Source organism: Mustelus asterias, chromosome 1 (assembly GCF_964213995.1).
Source record: "Mustelus asterias chromosome 1, sMusAst1.hap1.1, whole genome shotgun sequence".
Lineage (NCBI taxonomy): Eukaryota > Metazoa > Chordata > Chondrichthyes > Carcharhiniformes > Triakidae > Mustelus > Mustelus asterias.
The window spans coordinates 71747156-71768074 of NC_135801.1; the positions used below are offsets into that span (position 1 = coordinate 71747156).

Sequence of the window (20919 nt, forward strand, 5' to 3'; positions counted from 1 at the left end):
CTTATGTTGTGCTGATAACGGAGGTAGCATTACAAGTGTCGAATCAGTGCTGTGCTCTCTCTCTTTCTGGGGCTGGACAGGTGACAATACTTGTGTGTCTAAAAGCAAGAAATAGGAATGGGAAAGTCTGGGGTGAGTAAAGTGGGGTGGGGACTAAAGCAAGAGATCCATTATCATATCATTCATAATGTTGAGCTGGGAGTTGAGAAAAAGCATAAGGCAAAAATATACCATAATCCTTAATGCTCTCTGTGCTCCCTGATGCCACGGGCTCTGTCACAGCCAGCCCCATGATGCAACAGGCCACCTCCTCCATTGAGCTCAAGAGTTGCAGGGGTCCTTGTTCTCCACCTTGTTCTGCTCTGCTTTGGGTAATTATGGGTGGCCTTGCCCTGCAACAGAGATGCCCATGATTGTGTATTACTGTGTTTAGATAATGTACCTGCCATAGCTGAATAGCTGGATTTGTGAAATTATTGGAAGCTGGGTGTGAGACTGGCAGTATTGGTAGATGTACTGGATGCTAGGCTTGAGCCCTGATTGTCATGCTGGATGAGTGATGGGAGTCTGGTGGATTGAGCATTGGAGGTTGCTGGTTGGCTGTGTATGAAGTCTATCTGAGATGAGTTCACTGATCTTCACTACCCTAGTAAAGTCATTAGCTTCTTGTTGCCCTGCTGCTGGGTCTTCAGAGCTAGTTTTCTTACATTGACCTGCTTGGCTATGTGATCCTATTTCCTATGAGGGTAATGTATCTAGCTTCCTGTGGAAAAAAATGATCTCTCTATCACCCACCTCCATGAGTAATGCTTCCATGAGCTAAGAGCACTTCCTCTTCAATGGTGTTCCATTTGTGCAGCTCTTATATGCAGCCAATGTCAGCAGCAGCTTATTTTCACTGCGTGCAGCTTGCTATTAGGTTGGGCAGACTGTCTTTAGAATGAGTAAGTTGGTTGTATCATGGGAGATGAGTGCATGGTGATCATTCCCTGCTGAGCATTGAGGCAGTCAGCAGCATGGACTTCAGACCAGCAGATCAATGAGGCGACAGTACCAAATTAGTGTGCTACCTGCCTCAATGGCAACTGGCATGGTGGGCAGGTCACAAACTGCGCAGGAAAATGGGCTATAATGAATGTTTAACCCCAAACTTTAATCAAACATGAATGTTTTTGTATAATATATTTGCATAATTGAAGAAAGAATAAAGAAAGACACACATTGATATTGTACCTTGAATAAATCTGAAACCAAAAGAGAAAACGCTGGAAAATCCTGGCAGGTCTGGCAGCATCTGTAAGGAGAGAAAAAAGCTAAAATCTGCCTTTGCTTTGACAAAGAGTCATCTGGACTCGAAACGTCAGCTCTTTTCTCTCCTTACAGATATTGTACCTCTCATGTCCTCACTACATCCCAAAACACTTTACAACCAATGAAGTGTAGTCACTGATAAGAAATGTGGCAGCCAATTTATACATAGAAGGCTCCCACAAACAGACATGTAATAATGACCAGATAATCTGTTTTTTTTTGGAAAAGATTTTGAGGCTCAGGATAAATATTGACCAGGATGGTAATGTTACTGGATGAATAATTCAGAGGCCTGGATCAGTTCTCTGCAGCTGGGAATTCAAATCACACAATGGCACCTGGAGGTATTTAAATTTAATTCATTAGTGTGTCTGGAATAAAATGTTAAGTCACATTAATAATGATCATGAAACTACTGAATTGCTGTCTGGTTCACTAATGTCTTTCAGGGAAGGAAATCTGCCGTGTTTACTAGTCTGACCCATGTGTGATACCAGGCACATACCAACGTTCTTGATTCTTTATTGAATCCATATAGGAAATCATTCAGCTGTAGATGCTTCACCACCACAGACTCGAGGGCAATCAGGGATGTCGGGATGGGCAATAAGTGCTGACTTTGCTGCTGATGCTCACATCCCAAGAACGAATACAAATAAACAATAGCAATGAACCATCCCTGCCCTTCTTTTCTTCAAAATTGTGCCACAGAATCTTTAACATGATGCACATAAGAGAGCAGACAGGGCCTTTATTTAGTATCTCATCTTATGGACAGCACTCTCAACAGTGCAGTACTGCTTCAAAACTGGACAGGAGTGCCAGCCTAGTTTTTGCTAAGCCTCCAGAATGGGACATGGACACACAACCGTCGAATGCAAAGGCAGGAGCGTCACTGGCTCAGCCATGGTTTACCCTTTAAGCCAGAATATAACTTCCTACTTTTCTTTTAGACTTAATTTTCTGTCATGTTTTGTGAAGACCCACTGTAAGAAGATTGTATCTTGGAAAATGGGGCACCTTGGCCGTGGGTAAAATGGATGTGGTTCATTAGAAGACTTAGCAGCCATACACGCATGTAATAAGCAAATTGCCCAGCTCAATTGTTAACTGTTATGTAGGTGAAATATTTCAGTCTGTAACTGAGTATAGTCAGAACGGCATCAACTCTGCTCTGTAAAGCTCTGCAATTTTAGATGGAGGGAGGCAGAATGTTGGTATTTTTCTCATATGACCTATGTGCCTTCAGTCTGTTGATATAGACATTTCAGCTACTAATTTGCATGCTACATGGAATATTTAGCATTAAATGATGGGGATTATGTTTGACTGCAGAATGTGGACTTGCTTTGTTCCTTGAGTGGATGCAGGCGATTCAGAGGTGCTGGATTCTACCCTATTGTTTCCCTTAGAGAAGGCCGCGTTCTATTAATGGGTGAAGCAAAGCTGGTTGAAGGTGCCGACTCATCTTTGGAGATAAACAACAACTTGCTCCTGGATCTGGCCAAACTTGTCATCAACAGTTCCAAGCAGCAGGCACCCGAGAGGGTCGGCCAACCCGACTACCTGCCCTTCGACCATGGCTATATTTGTGACTGGATGGAGAGGGAGCACATGGTGTTTGCTGGCACCATCGAGGTCTTCCATGCCCCATGGGCACCGCTGGGACTGGGGTGTTTTATCAACCCCGTTAGTCAATTTTGGTTTGATGTTTTAAATTTCCTTTGCAATTTGCTTTTGTTTGATGCAGTGTCCCTTTAGGAGCTGCTCCCTTGATTTGTCCCTTAGTCTGTATAATTTACTTTAATTGTTCCCATCTAAAATAGTATTGGAAATAAACAACAATGTGCAGAATATTACTGAAGAACAGGCATCCATTTAAATTGTGCAATATTGCTGCAGATACGAGACAGGAAGGAAGTTACATACAGAGACTTGAGAACTAAAGACGTTACAGATTTCTATTAGAACTAATTATTTTAAAGCAAACATCATAACACAAGGTGGTAATCTTTTACCTGCTTTATTCCAGAATAAGTTCCTTTCTTAGGACGATTAAAAAAAAATTGTAGTTGCAACTCCCAGCTGAGGCAGCATTGGCAATCCAGAAAGTGAAGGTCATTCCTGAGTGGTCACAGGTGACGCAATGATTTATCTCTATCCGCCTTATCACTGAACTCATGAGGTGAATAAGTAGGACATTTCTTCCTGCTTGTCCCAGTTGTTCATTTCAGAACGGTGCATCCTGTGTTCAGCCTCGAAATTCTAGGACACTAAACGGATATTGCATTAGAGGTTTAAAATAACCAAAGCTTAAGTATCGCTCTAGTAATGTAAAATTAAACTTATTCATGTGGTTAATCTGAAACAATGGGTAAATATACTAAGAGTTTTTGATCATTATGGGAAAAGACTTTCTCTGTGCATTGAGTGTAATGGAACACATAATTGTGCCACAGCTCATGCACAGAGGAAACCATCTCCCAGTGTCAGCACACCATGCAACAGAGGAATAGAAAGAAATATAGAAAGAAACACTACAGAAGGAGGCCATTTGGCCCATCGAGACTGTCCTGACCACAATCCCGCCCAGGTCCTTTCTCCATAACCCCACTTATTTACCCTACTAACCCCTTGACACTAAGGGGCAATTTAGCATGGCCATACAACCTAACCCGCACATCTTTGGAGTGATAATTAACTTTTGGTGGTTATGTATCAGGGTCCAAAATATTAGCAAAATGAGCAACAATAGGAGTGTAACATAGGAGATAAAACGGTGACATAAGCTGAGGTAAAGATAAAGCAGTTTATAAATGTGTCCAAGGCCTGAAGAGTAGATTATTATCTTTAGCTCAATATGTGGTTAGAGATCCTCCAGGTTTGTGAAGATTTTCTGTGTTTGGAATCATCAACACATTCAAGATGTTTATGAACAAAGAACAAAGAAAGGTACAGCACAGGAACAGGTCATTCGGCCCTCCAAACCTGTGCCGATCATGATGCCCTAACTAAACTAAAAAAAAACATTCTGCCCTTACCCTGTCCATATCCCTCTATTCCCTCCCTATTCAGGTATCTATCCAGATGCCTCTTAAATGTTGCTAATGTGCTTGCTTCCACCACTCCTCTGGCAGTGCATTCCAGGCACCCACCACCCTCTGTGTGAAATACATCCCTCATGCATCTCCCTTAAACTTTCCCTCCTCACCTTGAACCCGTGCCCCCTTGTAATTGACACTTCCACCCTTGGAAAAAGCCTCTGATTATCCACCCTGTCTATGCCTCTCATAATTTTGTAGACCTCTATCAGGTCTCCCCTCAGCCTCCGTCTTTCCAGTGAAAACAATCTTAGTTTATTCAACCTCTCCTCATAGCCAATGCCCTCAAGACCAGGCAACGTCCTGGTGAACCTTCTTCGCACTCTTTCCAAAGCTCCCATGTCCTTCTGATAATGTAGTGACCAGAGCTGCACACAATACTCCAAATACAGTTAGGAAATATTGAACAGAGGAAACTTTCACAAACATGTTTGCCAAGCTTTCACTCATATTATGTACACAGGGCATGGGATCTTAGTGGTCAGTCAAGTTGAGACAGGCATGGATGGCCGGGGGAGATGGCGGGGGAGTGGTGGATGTCGGTTGACTGGGTGTTGGTCCGTTGCTGGGGGTGGGGGTTGTGTGGTCAGTGGCAGAGGTAGGTTGGGTGGTCAGTGAGGGGGGTGTTAGGTGTTTGGGAGGGTTTGGGTGGTCAGTGAGGGAGGTGGGGTGTTGTCGTCAATCAGGTGTCAGGTGGTTGGTCAGGAGATGGTTAATAGGAAGTAAGTCTGTTGGGGGGTTAGGTGTTTGAGGGAGGGGGGAGGCGGAGGGGGGCGGGTAGTCAGTAGGAGAAGGAGTCCCATGGGAGATCAGTACTATTATTGCCCAGGAGTTAGAAGTGGTTTTAATACTATCTTTTCCTGGGTAACTATTACTGTAATACAGTTAGAACCGTTAAATCATATTTTCAGATGGTTCAGTTTGCAGGGAAATTGCCCAATGGATGTTTGAATTTGCTGTCGGGAAGCTCAGAAGTTACAGGCTGTAATGACTTCAATCAGGCCATTGAGGTTGGCCTAATGGAGTATGAACTCCCTGATTAAGGATCCAATTGATGGGCCAATCAGGGAGTCTTTGCCTTGTACTTAAATGGGAGTGTCAGTTCCTCTGGCACTCCCGGAGTTAGACTGCTAACTGCTCGCAATCTGTGTACTGCTGTTAGAGTTGTAAATAAAGGGATTTTGGTGAAGGGACTTCTGCCTCCAAAGACTTATTACACAGGCCAGGAAGTATTATGTCATCATGCAACTCCTGTCAACTTGTCCATTATAGATATCTATAATGGAAACTACCAATGTAAACTTGTCACACTGATTTACACCCTCCCACAAATGGTGATCCTACAATACTTCTGTTTTGTGTCTCATCATTCTATAGCACTGAGAAACTCTATGCTGTTCCAAATTGATGTACGTTCCTCTACTAAGAAAGCATTTCTTTCAGATGAGATGATAAACAAGACCAGCCTCACATCGGTGGTGGGTAAGTTGTTGGAAGATATTTTGAGAGACAGGATCTACAAGCATTTAGAGACTTAAGGAATGATTAGGGACAGTCAGCATGGCTTTGTGAGTGGAAAATCATGTTTCACAAATTTGATTGAGTTTTTCGAAGGGGTAACCAAGAAGGTAGATGAGGGCAGTGCAGTTGATGTTGTCTACATGGACGTAAGCAAGGCCTTTGACAAGGTACCACATGGTAGGTTGTTGCATTAGGTTAAATCTAACGGGATCCAGGATGAGGTATCTAAATGGATACAAAATTGGCTTTTTGACAGAAGGAAGAGGGTGGTTGTAGAGGCTTGTTTTTCAAACTGGAGGCCTGTGCCCAGCGGTGAGCCTCAGGGATCAGTGCTGGGCCCACTGTTATTTGTCATTTATATTAATGATTTGGATGAGAATATAGGAGGCATGGTGAGTAAGTTTGCAGATGACACCAAGATTGGTGGCATATTGGACAGTGAAGAAAATTATCTCCAATTGCAATGGGATCTTGATCAATTGGGCCAATGCGCTGACGAATGGCAGATGGAGTTTAATTTAGATAAATACGAGGTGATGCATTTTGGTAGACTGAACCAGGGCAGGACTTACTCAGTTAATGGTAGGGTGTTGGGGTGAGTTACAGAATAAAGAGATCCAGAGGTACATGTTCATAGCTCCTTGAAAGTGAAGTCACAGGTGGACAGAATGGTGAAGAAGGCATTCAGCATGCTTGGTTTCATTGGTCAGAACATTGAACACAGGAATTGGGACGTCTTGTTGAAGTTGTACAAGACATTGGTAAGGCCACACTTGGAATACTGTGTACAGTTCTGGTCACCCTATTATACAAAGGATATTATTAAACTAGAAAGAATGCAGAAAAGATTTACTAAGATGCTACTGGGACTTGATGGTTTGAGTTATAAGAAGAGGCTGGATAGACTGGGACTTTTTCCTCTGGAGCATAGGAGGCTGAGGGGTGATCTTATAGAGGTCTATAAAATAATGAGGGGCACAGATCAGCTAGAAAGTCAATATCTTTTCCCAAAGGTAGGGGAGTCTAAAACTATAGGTTTAAGGTGAGAGAGGAGAGATACAAAAGGGTCCAGAGGGGCAATTTTTTCACACAGATGGTGGTGAGTATCTGGAACAAGCTGCCAGAGGTAGCAGTAGAAGCAGGTATAATTTTGTCTTTTAAAAAGCATTTAGACAGTTACATGGGCAAGATGGGTATAGAGGGATAGGGGCCAAATGCGGGTAATTGGGATTTGCTTAAGGGTTTAATAAAAATGGGCAGCATGGACAAGTTGGGCCAAAGGGCCTGTTTCCATGCTGTAAACCTCTATGACTCTATGACCATGAATGGGATTTTCTGTCCTTTCCTGCCGGAGTCAACCCTCATTACAGGTTCCCCGGTGGATGAATGCAAATTGCCATTGACTTCAGTGAGTCCGGCAGATCCTGCTGGCGGCCAATGGTGAGATGCCTCCGCTGTGGGAAAATCCACCACGCAGCTGGGGGTGGGGGGGCAGGGGGGGGGGTGGTTGGGGCGGTGGGGGGGGGTGGTGGTTGGGGGGTTGGGGGGGGGAGAGAAAGTCTGGCCTATTTCTTTCTTCTCAGGTGAATAGAAAAATATCCCACTGCCCCATTTAAAATAAGAACAGGGTGTTATTGCTAACAAATATTTATCCTTGTCCTTCATCACCAATGTAGATTATCCAGTAATTTATCATATTTCTGTTTATGGACCTTGCTGTGGGCAACTTTGCTACTCAGAATTTTAGGACAAAAATTCCAAATGTCCAGCTAGCATGATAAAGGGAGAGTTGCAGATCAGTTTTTTGGGCTAGTTTTTACTCCCAATCTTGTGCATATAGTGCTTGAAAAAATGGACAAGACTGTTTCTAGTTAGTAGAGGCAGTGGGTGGGGCTTAACTCACCAGCCAGCAGCAGAGGGAGCTATTGTGTGTGCGTAGATCTCTGTGTCTGCACATGCGCAACTATAACAGCAGAGGCCTGACAGAGAGAGAGAGTGAGCTCTCGGGCCTCAGCTGCTGCAGCCAGCCACCACCCCCTCCCCCCCCCCCCAGCTATTGTGGTGCTTGCAGCCAATCGCAAGCCCTACACCACCCGGAAATATAGCCACCACCATCTCCCCCACCGCCCAGACTGTTTGCACCCCTCCCTCGTTGTACCGATCGCAGGAAGATTGCGCAGTGGCCCCCACCCCTCTCTCCATTGATCTGATGCAGAGTGGCAGCAGGTGCGCTTCCTCCACTGATCGCAGTGACCTCGGCCTGGCCACACCCCTCCAGGCCTTACCCCATAGATCCCACCCCCTTCAGGCCCTGTCCCCCATAGGTCCTGCCCCTTCAAGCCCTGCCCTCCGGCCCCAACCAATAAGGCCCGTCCCCTTCAGGCACCAGTCCCATATATCCCACCCCCATATGCCCCGCCCCTTCAGGCCCACCCCCTGGCACTGCATGGTGGGTAATGCCAAGGTGCCCAGTGGGCATTGCCAAGGTGCCAGGTTGGCAGTGCCAAGCTGACACTACCCAAGGAGCACTCTCCCCTTGCTCTTGGCCTCCACGGGGGCCTCAATGGCCTCTGGTTCCACCATCGAGGCCAACACGACCGTTCCCCTTTCATGGGGAGTAGGTGTTTTCCTCGCCGCAGAGAACCTCTCCCAGCGAGGCCGTAAAGGCAAGTGAGCCCGGATGAATGACTTTACAGATGTAAATGAATATTTAAATATATTTGAATAAATTATTCAGCCTCTTGCTGGAAATGGGCAACAGGCTGATCGCACCAGAATTCCGGTGCCGGTAATATTGTGAGAACCGAGAATTCAGGCACGACCCTGATTTCCTGGCTTTCGCGTGACTTTACCAGTTCACTCCACCCATCGGTGGGCAGGGGAACCAGTAAAATCACGGTCTAAAAGTACTTCCTTGGCTGTAAAGTTTATTGGAAAATTCTCAAAGCATTATATAAATTCAAGTTACTTTTCTTTATCAATAGTAAGGTAAGACGAAAGTAATGGCCCAGATTTTACAATTGTAATGGCAGGTTTTGCTGCCATCACTCTGTGAAACTTACAGCAACTTCTGGGACCACACGTGCACATAGAAATCCAAAAACATGGCAGTCCAGAAGCTCTTATCAATGAATCCTTGCTCCTCCACAAATTGCATTTTTAAAGTCCTGACAGATAGGAAAATTATCTAGAGATCCCCTGATTTGACCTGAACTTCCACTTTTTGCACTGTTAGTTTCACCGTAAAAAAAACTCTTGCCAAAGTTAAGCCTTGTTTCACGGGATTTTTAACAGCAAATTAAGTCATAATTTCTTTTTTATTCATTCATGGGACATGGAGGTCGCTGGCTGGCCAGCGTTTATTGCCCATCCCTAGTTGCCCTTGAGAAGGTGGTGGTGAGCTGCCTTCTTGAAACCCTGCAGTCTACGTGCTGTGGGTTGACCCACAATGCCGTTAGGGAGGGAATTCCAGGATTTTGACCCAACAATTGCGAAGGAACGGCGATATATTTCCAAATCAGGATGGTGCGTGGCTTGGAGGAGAACTTGCAAGCGGTGGAGTTCCCATGTATTTGCTGCCATTATCATCCCACTGGCAGGACAGACCCAGCAGAGGTGGCGGCGCAGTGATATACAGTTGGGAGGGAGTTGCCCTGTGAGTTCTCAACATTGACTCCAGACTCCATGAAGTCTCATGGCTTCAGGTTAAACCTCAGGATAAGTTGTTGACCACTTCGGACTGAAATGTGGAGAAATTTCAGTCGGAATTCTCCAGCGGGTTTTCCACCAGCGTGGGATGACATCAATGGGAATTCCTTTTGACAGCGACAGGACCAGAAAATCCCGCCGCTAGCAAACAACGCGCCACCTCCCGTTGGTGGAAACACGTGACTGGGAGGCCAGAGAATCTCGCCCAACATCTTTCAAAAGATTGTGACATTTTGGAATTCATGACCCTAGCAGGCTCTGGATACTCAGCTACTGGGTATATTCAAGACTGAGATTGGCTGATTTTTGAATACTAAGGGTTACAGGGAATGGGCCAGAAAGTGGAGTTGAGTAGAAACTCATTTGTGATGATCTTACTGAATGGTGGAGCAGGCTTATTGGACTCTATGGCCCATTCCCGCTCCTAGTTCTTAAGTTCTTATCTCATGCATTCTAACCTCACTTCATCTGCAGACAGCAATTGGTATTCCCTCCATGTAAGCATTACCATGCAAAGTGGCCAGTATATTATACCCATCTTGATTCAACTAATAAATAGCTTTTGAGATCTGACACCATTTAAATTAAATAGAAAACATTTTAGCAAAGTAGGATTGATGTTATGCTAACAATTTGAGATGACAAATACCCAGGAGTGATATATATTTACAGGTAGTTATAAGGTATTCACTTGTTGACAATTACAAAGACTGCAAATTTTAATTAAACAGAATCTTAAGTTTAAGTAGTCCTAAAGTAGTGTCAAATTAATCCAATTTCAATTGTTGATGTGCAATGATTGATAAATGTGCTGACCATTTTTATGCTGGCGATAGAGGCAGTATTCTCTTGTGATTAGGTGTAATGACGCATTTATGTTTTGACCACATTGAGTGTGCAGAGGAAATTTATCCCCAGTAATAGTGAGTGGCAGAATAGAGCAACAAAATTTAAAAAAAATCAGAAGTTAGTTGATATTATTCACATCTAGCTTTTAAGTATGCACCTCATGCGTTCTCTGATATACTCAACAAAGCTAACAATTGCAAATCATTGTGACATAAATGACACAGAAGACACATAATGGAACTGAGAAAGAGACAAATATGACCATGTCTTATGAAATCGTGCTGGGTGAAATCGCACATGGGCAGGGATGCTAAACAGGCTGAATAGGATCTGTCACTCATTGAACAACACACTTCCTATTCACTTATATTGAAGTCAACAAAACGGAATCAAATGAAATGTAAATCAGTAGACTGATGCGATACCAATTGCTTTGCGTCCATGTTCATGTCCAGTTCCACTTCCCTGTTATTATAATTTAGAAATAAATGATTAGATTTAATGATGCAATGCTGGAATTAAGAAAATATCCAGAATTAAGAATCTACTGATGACCATGAAACCATTGTCTATTTTCGAGAAAACCCATCTGTTTCATGAATATTTTTTAGGGAAGGAAATCTGTCGTCTTTACCTGGTCTGGCCTACATGTGACTCCAGAGTCACAGCAGTGTGGTTGACTCTCAACTGTCCTCTGAAATGGTCTACCAAGCCACTCAGTTTCAAGGACAGCATAAGATAGGCAATAACAATGCCCATGTTCCACAAATGAATAAAAGTAAATGCTTAATTGGGGATGGAAATTGAAACCTTTGTCATGACCTTATGCATTTTCCTTCAGTTCCAACAAGTTATGCATCACATAAATTTTCAGAATTTCAACATGACTATTTTTAATATGTTCCGTTCTCTCCTGTCAAAAGAAAAATATTTGAATTAATGTTTTTGTGGCAGCAACATGATTAACTGTGAGTATACTTTGGAAAATGTAAATTGGTATATATAGTACTTGAATACATGTTGATATTTAAGTAGCTATTATGTGCAAGCCAATAAAATTTAGCTACTAACATGCTGAATACTAAGTTGGGATGCTGACACAATGGTTAACACTGCTGCCTCACAGCGACTTGGGTTTGATTCAGGCATTGGGTGACTGTCTGTGTGGAGTCTGTGTGTTCTTCTCATTTCGACGTGGGTTTCCACCGGGTGCTCTGGTTTCCTCCCACAGTCCAAAGATGTGCAGATTAGGTGGATTGGCTATGCTAAATTGCCCCTTAGTCTCCAGGGATGTGTCGGTCAGGTGGATTAGCCATGGTAAATACATGGGGTTATGGAGATAGGGTAGGGATAGGCCTGGGTAAGATGCTCTTTCAGAGAGTCTATGCAGACTTTATGGGCCAAACATCTTCCTTCTGGACTGTAGGGATTCTATGGTTCTATATGTAGTATTGTTATGAAGAGTAGTCATATCGGACTCAAACGATCAGTTCTCTTTCTTTCGTCATAGATACAGTCAGGCCTGCTGAGATCTTCCAGCACCTTCTGTTTTTATTTCAGATCTCCAGCATCTGTAGTCGTTTGCTTTTATTTTAAGCTGAATATTATCCCTGACTGATGTGTCTTCAATACTGATGTTCAGTCATTGAAAAGCAGTTTATCAATATAATGTACTGCTGATTTAGTCCAGATCATAACAAGTACTCATCATAACAACCTGCACTTAATTATGAACAGAAGTTTGAAAAATAAGTAACTAGAAATCTGGTTCTGATTTGCTTGACTTAATAACGTGGCTAAAATGATGAAGGTCTGTTTTATTGGCACACAAAATGGTGCCTGACTCTGTCGGCTGGTCAGCACTGATTTTTAGCACAGATTTTCTTTGGTTGCAACCATAAGAAGAGCATAATTAATCAGAAACTGTCAGACATCTCAGGAACAAACTGTGGCGCCATCCTGTGGTTTTCCTTCATTTTAGTAGCTGAACTGTAAAATAAAACATATCACTGGAAAATGAATACTTTCTTTCATGCATTAGTGTTTGCTTTTTTCCTGCTGGATGATTAGAAACTGAAGAACCAAAACCATTTGCCTCCAATGTTCATTTATCTTGTTGAACCTCTGGATATAAAATATCACAGTAAGAAGTCTCACAACACCAGGTTAAAGTCCAACAGGTTTATTTGGTAGCAAATACCATAATCTTTCGGAGCAGAGCTCCTTCGTCAGATGGAGTGGATATCTGTTCTCAAACAGGGCAAGTTCCTGTGGGGGAACACTTCAGCAGTCACGGGCATTCAGCCTTGGATCTTCAGGTAAGCGTTCTCCAAGGTGGCCTTCACAACACACGACAGCGCAGAGTCGCTGAGCACAAACTGATAGCCAAGTTCCGCACACATGAGGACGGCCTAAACCGGGATGTTGGATTTATGTCACATTATCAGTAACCCCCACAGCTTGCCTCCTGGACTTGCAGAATTTCACAAGCTGTTCTGTCTGGAGACAATACACATCTCTTTAACCTGTGTTGAATGCTTCCTTCACCCACATTGTCAGTACATTTAAGACCTGGCTGGCTGGAGAGATTTGCATTCTAATCAGTATTCTGTAATTTGATTTCTGTGTCTGTGCACTGTTTGAGAACAGATATCCATTCCATCTGACGAAGGAGCTCTGCTCCGAAAGCTTATGGTATTTGCTACCAAATAAACCTGTTGGACTTTAACCTGGTGTTGTGAGACTTCTTACTGTGCTTACCCCAGTCCAACGCCGGCATCTCCACATTATAAAATATCAAGCAGTGAATATTTAATTATCTAGTGATATTTCTCATCTGAATGGTCCACATTGGATTGTCAGTTTTTATAGAATCCATAGAATTCCTACAGTGCAGAAAGAGCCCATTCGGCCCATCGATGCTGCCCCAACAACAATTTGACCCAGGCCCTATCCCTGTAACCCACATATTTATCCTGCTAATCTCCCTAATACTAAGGGTGGGATTTTACGGCCTCACTTGTCCTGAAACTGTAAATTCCCGCCCGAGGTCAACAGACTTTTCCATGGTCCGTCGCTCGCCTGCTCCAATTCTCATGGTGGGCGGGATGGTAAAATTCCAGCCTAAATGGCAATTTGGATGGCTAATCAACCAAATTTGCATATGTTTAGAGTGTGGGAGGAAACCGGAGCACCCAGAGGAAACCCACGCAGATACAGGGAGAACGTATCTCCACCCAAACTCCACACAGTCACCCAAGGTTGGAATTGATCCTGGGTCCCTGATGCTGTAAGGTGCCCAATTGAATCATGGGAAGAAGGTTTAATACAGTGGTGGGAGCAAGTGGAAATAACTACATCCAGGAAATATCAGTTGGGTTAAAATTGCTGCTACATAATATAAGGAACACTTACTTCAAATGATTATTACAATGTTATCATTGGAGCCTACCAAGCAGATATAAAATTCATTTTTCAAACCTTTTTTCCCTCCTTTCCTGATGGACAATGGTTCATATTGGAGCATGTTCATAAAAGTGACAATTTTTAATGTGTGATCCTAAAAGTGAAACTCATCAAGCTACTTAATCTTCTCACATCAGGAAAAGCCAGGCCACTTCAGCCAGCCCATGTCAAAAACCTGGCTGAGATGAGTTACCAACATAGGCCTTCTTGCTGCCTCCAAATTGCAACTTACAATGGGAGAGAAATTCAATTTACGACTGCTTGATTTCCTGGCATCATTTCCAAAGTAGAACCAGCGTCAGTCCTTTCAATGTGATGCATGGGCTACTGTATTCAAACAATGCCAAAAGTATGCCATATGACACATTGGGCTGGAATTTGCTCTTAACATCATACAAATGGCCTTAACTGTTTTGTAGTTCTTGAACTTGCTCAGGAACATTTTGTGGGGTTTTGAACCAGAATTTTCTGCAAATTATAGAGGCAAATAGCAAAACAGTTCCTGTGTTTTGGTCCCAGGGCAACCAACTGTGTTTCTTCAGAACAAATTAAGTTGAAGAATGATCTGCGCAGAGTCTGAACCAGTGTTATCTGGAATAGTGAATTCAATGTCAAATCAAGTGCAGATGAGAAACAAAGGAGGAGAGAGAGATTAAACTGAGAGAGAGAGGAAAAGGGAGACTGAAAAGAAAAAGATGAATTTGACATTTTTAAAAAATCCCTTACAACAATAAAAGCTGAATGAATGAGACTCCATATTTGTAATTTTTAATCCCAGAGAGATTGATTATCAATAATTAACAACTTTCACATTATTAAAGGGTATTATGTTTAAAATGGAGAGATGGTGGCATACTGGTAATGTCAATGAATTAGTAATCCAGAGCCCCAGGCTAATGCTCTGAGGACATGGGTTCAAATCCCATCATGGCAGTTGGTGGAATTTAATTTCAGTTAATAAAATCCGGAATATAAAGCTAGTCTCTGAATAATCTCATTAGCGATAGACAGCATGGTTTTGTACGAGGGAGGTCATGCCACAAATTTGGTTGAGTTTTTTGAGGAGGTGACAAAAACGATTGATGAAGGAAGGGCCGTGGATGTCGTCTATATGGATTTTAGTAAAGCGTTTGACAAGGTCTCTCATGGCAGGCTGGTGCAAAAGGTTAAATCTCACGTGATAAAAGGTGAGCTAGCTGGATGGGTGGAGAACTGGCTTAGCCATAGAAGTCATGATGTGGAGATGCCGGCGTTGGACTAGGGTAAGCACAGTAAGAAGTCTCACACACCAGGTTAAAGTTCAACAGGTTTATTTGGTAGCAAATACCATAAGCTTTCGGAGCACTGCTCCTTCGTCAGATGGAGTGGATATCTGCTCTCAAACAGTGCACAGACACAGAAATCAAGTTACAGAATACTAATTAGAATGCGAATATCTAAAGCCAGCCAGGTCTTAAAGGTACAGACAATGTGGGTGGAGGGAGCATTCAACACAGGTTAAAGAGATGTGTATTGTCTCCAGACAGAACAGCTAGTGAGATTCTTTCTCAAGTTTCCTGTTCTTAGTGTGCATGTAGATGGTGTAGTTCCTTTGTCTCATCTGCTTGGCAGAGTTTCGCAGCTGGTCTGCGTCCTGAGCGCAAGTTGAGAATATGGATTCGATCTTGGTTTCCAGGCTGTGGCATTTGCTGTACAGTTGGTGTATGAGGTGTTTGAGGAGGGTGAGAGAGGTGCGACGGCAAAGTCTCTCAGCGTAGTCTGTGTTAAAGGTTGACCTGAGTGGGTTCGTGATCCGTAGTCCTTTCGGTATCTTGTCTGCTTTCTTGCATGTTTGTAGAAAGAGACTTCTTACTGTGCTTAGCCTTAGAAGACAGAGGGTAGCAGTGGAGGGGTCTTTTTCCGGTTGGAGGTCTGTGACTAGTGGTGTTCCGCAGGCCTCTGTACTGGGACCTCTGCTGTTTGTGATATATATAAATGATTTGGAGGAAGATGTAGCTGGTGTGATCAGTAAGTTTGCGGACGACACAAAGATTGCTGGAGTTGCGGGTAGTGATGAACATTGTCAGAGAATACAGCAGGATATAGATAGGCTGGAACATTGGGCGGAGAAATGGCAGATGGAATTTAATCCAGATAAATGCGAAGTGATGCATTTTGGTAGATCTAATGTAAGGGGGAGCTATACAATAAATGGCAGAACCATTAGGAGTATAGACACACAGAGGGACCTGGGTGTACAAGTCCACAGATCCTTAAAGGTGGCAGCACAGGTGGAGAGGGTGGTGAAGAAAGCATATGGCATGCATGCCTTTATTGGACGGGGCATAGAATATAAAAGTTGGCATATGATGTTGCAGCTGTATAGAATGATGGTTAGGCCACATTTGGAATACTGCGTCCAGTTCTGGTCGCCACACTACCAGAAGGACGTGGAAGCTTTGGAGAGAGTACAGAGAAGGTTTACCAGGATGTTGCCTGGTATGGAGGGTCTTAGCTATGAGGAGAGATTAGGTAAACTGGGGTTGTTCTCCCTGGAAAGACGGAGGATGAGCGGCGACCTAATAGAGGTGTATAAAATTATGAAGGGCATAGATAGAGTGAACAGTGGGAAGCTTTTTCCCAGGTCGGAGGTGACGAACACAAGGGGCCACAGGTTCAAAGTGAGGGGGGCAAGGTTCAACACAGATGTCAGGGGGATGTATTTTACACAGAGGGTGGTGGGGGCCTGGAATGCACTGCCAAGCAAGGTGATTGAGGCGGACACGCTGGGGTCGTTTAAGACTTATCTAGATAACCACATGAACAGACTGGGAATAGAGGGATACAAACGAATGGTCCAGTGGGCACATGAGCGGTGCAGGCTTGGAGGGCCGAAGGGCCTGTTCCTGTGCTGTATTGTTCTTTGTTCTTTGTCTCGGTAATAGTGACCATAAAACCATTGATGATTGTTGTACCAATATCCTTTAGGGAAGGTAATCTGCCATCTTTACCTGGTCTGGCCAGCATATAACTCAAGATCCAGAGGAATGCAGTTGACTCAGAAATGGCCAAACAAGCCACTCAGTTCAAGGGTAATTAGGGATGGGCAACAAACATTGTCCTTGCCAGTGATGTCCACAGCCTGTGAAATAATAATTTCAAAAGTGACAAAAGTTACTCTCAGTGCTGAATTAAGTTCATAATTACCATGTAAATAGAATAACTTTATGGCAGTCAGTTTATGTCAATGATGGGACAGGTAGTGAGTGCAATGTTGTTTTCACAAACTAATCATGCAACTGGGACAGCAATGTTTGGATATTGACAATTAATTACACATCTGCACCTTGCCTGAAGTTGCAGTACATTAACTGTTCAATAACAATGATACTATTAACCTCACTGTTATTCAGGGAACAAAATCTGGGCCCAGGTTTTCACCATGACAGAGGGCCTCTTCATCGTGGTAAAAGCAGCAGCAATGCCCGAAAATCTTAAGTTCTGTGCCTGAGCATGGCATTTCCAACTTTCACGAGGATACAATTAGGGACTGGTTTTGTGTCTGCGCAGCTTATGGACATAACTGGCCACTTCAATCATCAGCTGTCTTCACTGAAGTGAGATTTTGATAGACCGGGAGTGTGTAACCCGAAGGTTGCAGGTTAGACCAGGTAAGAACAACTTTGTGAATTTGTTTAGTTAGGTATGATACCCCTTTGGATTTGGTTTTGGGACACCTTTGGGGAGGTAAGGTTCCCTTTAGTGGAGGTCAGATGCCTCCTGGGGTAGGGGTAGGACTTTGGAATTGTTAAAATTAGATATATATGTGCATAAAAAGTGCATAAACCTAGTACTGTCAAGCTTACTGTCAACAAGCCTGTCAAAATCAATTGTCAAACTGTCAGAAGCACCTGTCAAAGAACATAAGATCATAAGAAATAGGAGCAGATGACATGGCCCATTGAGCCTACTCTGCTATTGAATACAATCATGGCTGATTTTGGGCTTCAACTCCATGTTTCCACCCATTGCATATATCTCTCTTAGTTCCCTGAAATTGAGCTGTCAAAGGGAGCTGTCAAAATTGTCAGTGGTATCTTTAAAAAGGGACATGTGAAAGGCAGCTATCAAGGCATTTAAAAGTCCTCCCCATTAAATTTTTGGGGAAGAAAATGTCTGGGGTATTACAAAAAGTATTGTCTGATATTTCACTAATGTTGACATTAACCTGAAGGGTTTCATTACTGAATTAGTGAAGCATGACTGATTCACAACCATCCATTAGGGGTAACTGGGGAGGCATATATTGGCATGGAGTGTATGAAATCCAACATCCAGGCAGCCATTGTTAAAGGTCCGGATTAATGGAGCTGGGAATTCTCCTGTCTGTGTGCAAAGCTGGGCCCTGGTCCACTATTACTTATGCCTTGACAAATTACTATTAAACTCTAAATTGCTTTTACCTGCACCTGAATTTATGCTCAAACCCTACATTGAGCTGGGAAACAGAGAACCAAGGATCTTATGTTCCTTTAAGCCTAAAAATTATTATTGACAAACAATTCACCCTGTTGCATAACATTTCCCTTTTTGCCACTTTAACACAGTTTAAATGAGCTGGAACGACAGATGAAGGATTGTCCTATGAATGTGCTAAGTGGGAGTGTGAAAACTGAACGCAATAAACAACTCATTAACCTGTCTCAGTAATTTGACAAATGGTTTGCAACCATTGTGTCAGCAGCTCCCTGACCCTGGGCACTCTGGAAAGGTTGTCTTGAATGTACTTTGATTGTGATCAAGCAGATAGAATGGGAACAGAAAAACACATTGACAGTTTGGCTTTCAAAGAGCAAGTTGTTAGGGCAGGTTGATCCCCACATTGAGAAGGTTGGGATAGATGACAAAAATCAAGTAGCAACTTGATTTATTGACTTGGAAAAAATATAGCTGAAAATATAGCTATGTGTGTTATTGTGTATTAGTCAAACTCTGTGAATGGAGCCTGATTATAACTGTGAAAGAAAATTGCTCAATATTTCACTAAAGTATAAATGGTCATTGGCAAAATTCACAATATCCAATGTGTACAAGGAGGAATGCATTGCTACATCCTTTGTATCGCACTATCATAGATAGATACTTGTCAATGCGAGTCTACTCTGGAACATAAGGCACATGGGATCCACTTACAGGGGCAGCAGATACCAGTGAACCTAAAACAATATCTATGGCAGACAGCCTCATAGTTTGGTATAGTCCGCATATTTGGTTAGTCTTCACTGACTTTTGGGATCTAAGTCATTCATGTAAAGTAAAATCAATAAGTGTCTAAATGTCAATCAGTGAGGCACTCTGCTTAGCTCTTCTCCAGTTTGACATAATTTCTGAGGGGAAGAGGGGGGAGGGGTGATGGGGGAGTGGGGAGGATGGAGTGGAAAAGGATGGGGGAATGGGGGATGAGGGTGAAGTGGGGATGAGGGTGAAGTGGGGATGAGAGTGAAGTGGGGATGGGGTAAAGTGGGGATGGGGTAAAGTGGGGATGGGGTAAAGTGGGGATGGGGTAAAGTGGGGATGGGGTAAAGTGGGGAATGAGGCTAGGGAGGGGGGAATGGTGATGGGGTGTGGAGCTGAGGAGTGGGGATGGGGAAGGGGAGTGGGACTAGTGGAAAGGGGATGGGAAGTGGGGCTGGGGGAGTGGGAATCGGGCTAATGGGGATGGGGGAGTGGAGGTGGGGAGTGGGAAGTGGGGATGGAGGGAGTTGAGATGGTTGGAGGGAGTGTGGCAATGTGGGAGAAGTGACAGGGAGCAGGAGTGGGGATGGAAGGGAGTTTGGATGAGGAAGGAGGAATAAAGATTGGGGTGGGGAGAGTGGCGATGGAGGAGTGGGGGAAGGGTGCAGTGGGAATAGAGGAGATAGAAGAATGGTTTGGACGTAGGAACTAAGGCTTTCTGCAGAGACAGAAACAGAAGTAATGTGCTGAGTTGGAGTAGCACCAGGAGATGGGCAGCCAGTAAAGCAGTGAGTGAAACCTGGGCACTGAACAGACCTTGTGCAGCAGAGGTATGGTGTATTCTGGCAGCATTTCAGTATGAGTATCAATGAATTACTACTCATTACAGATAGGGTAATGGGGCACTGAATCAATAACCAACAATTACATATAGATTGAGTTAGTAAATTATTGTTGATGATATGGCAATCTAATTTAAAGGCTTACATTTACCCAGAATGTAACATGACCAAGGACATGTGGAAGAATTTTATAGTCAATTAATTACATTTGAAGTTTGAGAATGTAGGTAATGTAGCGGCCAATTTGCACACAATATGATCCCACAAACAGCATTAAGGTAATGATCAGATAATCAGTTTATGGGCGTGTACCTATTATTAAGTGCACATACTTTTAGGTACTGGATGAAGGATAAATGTTCTCCGCTTTATCTGTTATACTGTGGTTGACTGGTTCTTGGAATTTTCACACATCAGCTTACTTGCCACGACCAAAAGTACTTGACCACGGAGGATTCAACCATCAGAAGGTAAAGGTCAGTGATGTTTGCCAATGTCATGTGATCAGATGTCACATGATTAGGTATCACATGGTCAGATATCATGCGATCAGGAATGCCTCCAATCAGAGTTGGCAACCTCATGGAGTGTATGTTTCAGGGCACAACATATGACAGGAACACCACCAAAAGATGTTGGACAACTTCATGGGCAGGTTGAAATATTCAAACCACAAAAGATTCCACAAGTTTATTGCATTATAAAATACATTTTTAAAATTCCTTTGTGATCACCTGGGTGAAGAAACATAACTGCCACAGAACAGATCTTCAAAAAGTCAATTAATTATTCTTCTCTTTGATAGCTGATTTGATTTGATTTATTATTGTCACATGTATTAGAAGAAAGTGAAAAGTACTATTATCTTTTCATTGGATTTTTGTTTCAAATTGCTGATGGTATTTTTC

The 20919-nt window shown here is 43.2% G+C and overlaps 1 long non-coding RNA gene across 1 annotated transcript; it reads right to left on the reverse strand.

Annotated features, from left to right (window-relative positions):
• Positions 1-3033: 3033 nt before the first annotated feature.
• On the reverse strand, positions 3034-20480 carry LOC144493950 (uncharacterized). Its single transcript, XR_013497809.1, has 3 exons — positions 20344-20480; positions 3330-3584; positions 3034-3128 (listed from the first exon to the last, which is right to left on the reverse strand). It is a non-coding gene; the product is annotated as an uncharacterized LOC144493950 (long non-coding RNA).
• Positions 20481-20919: the final 439 nt, after the last annotated feature.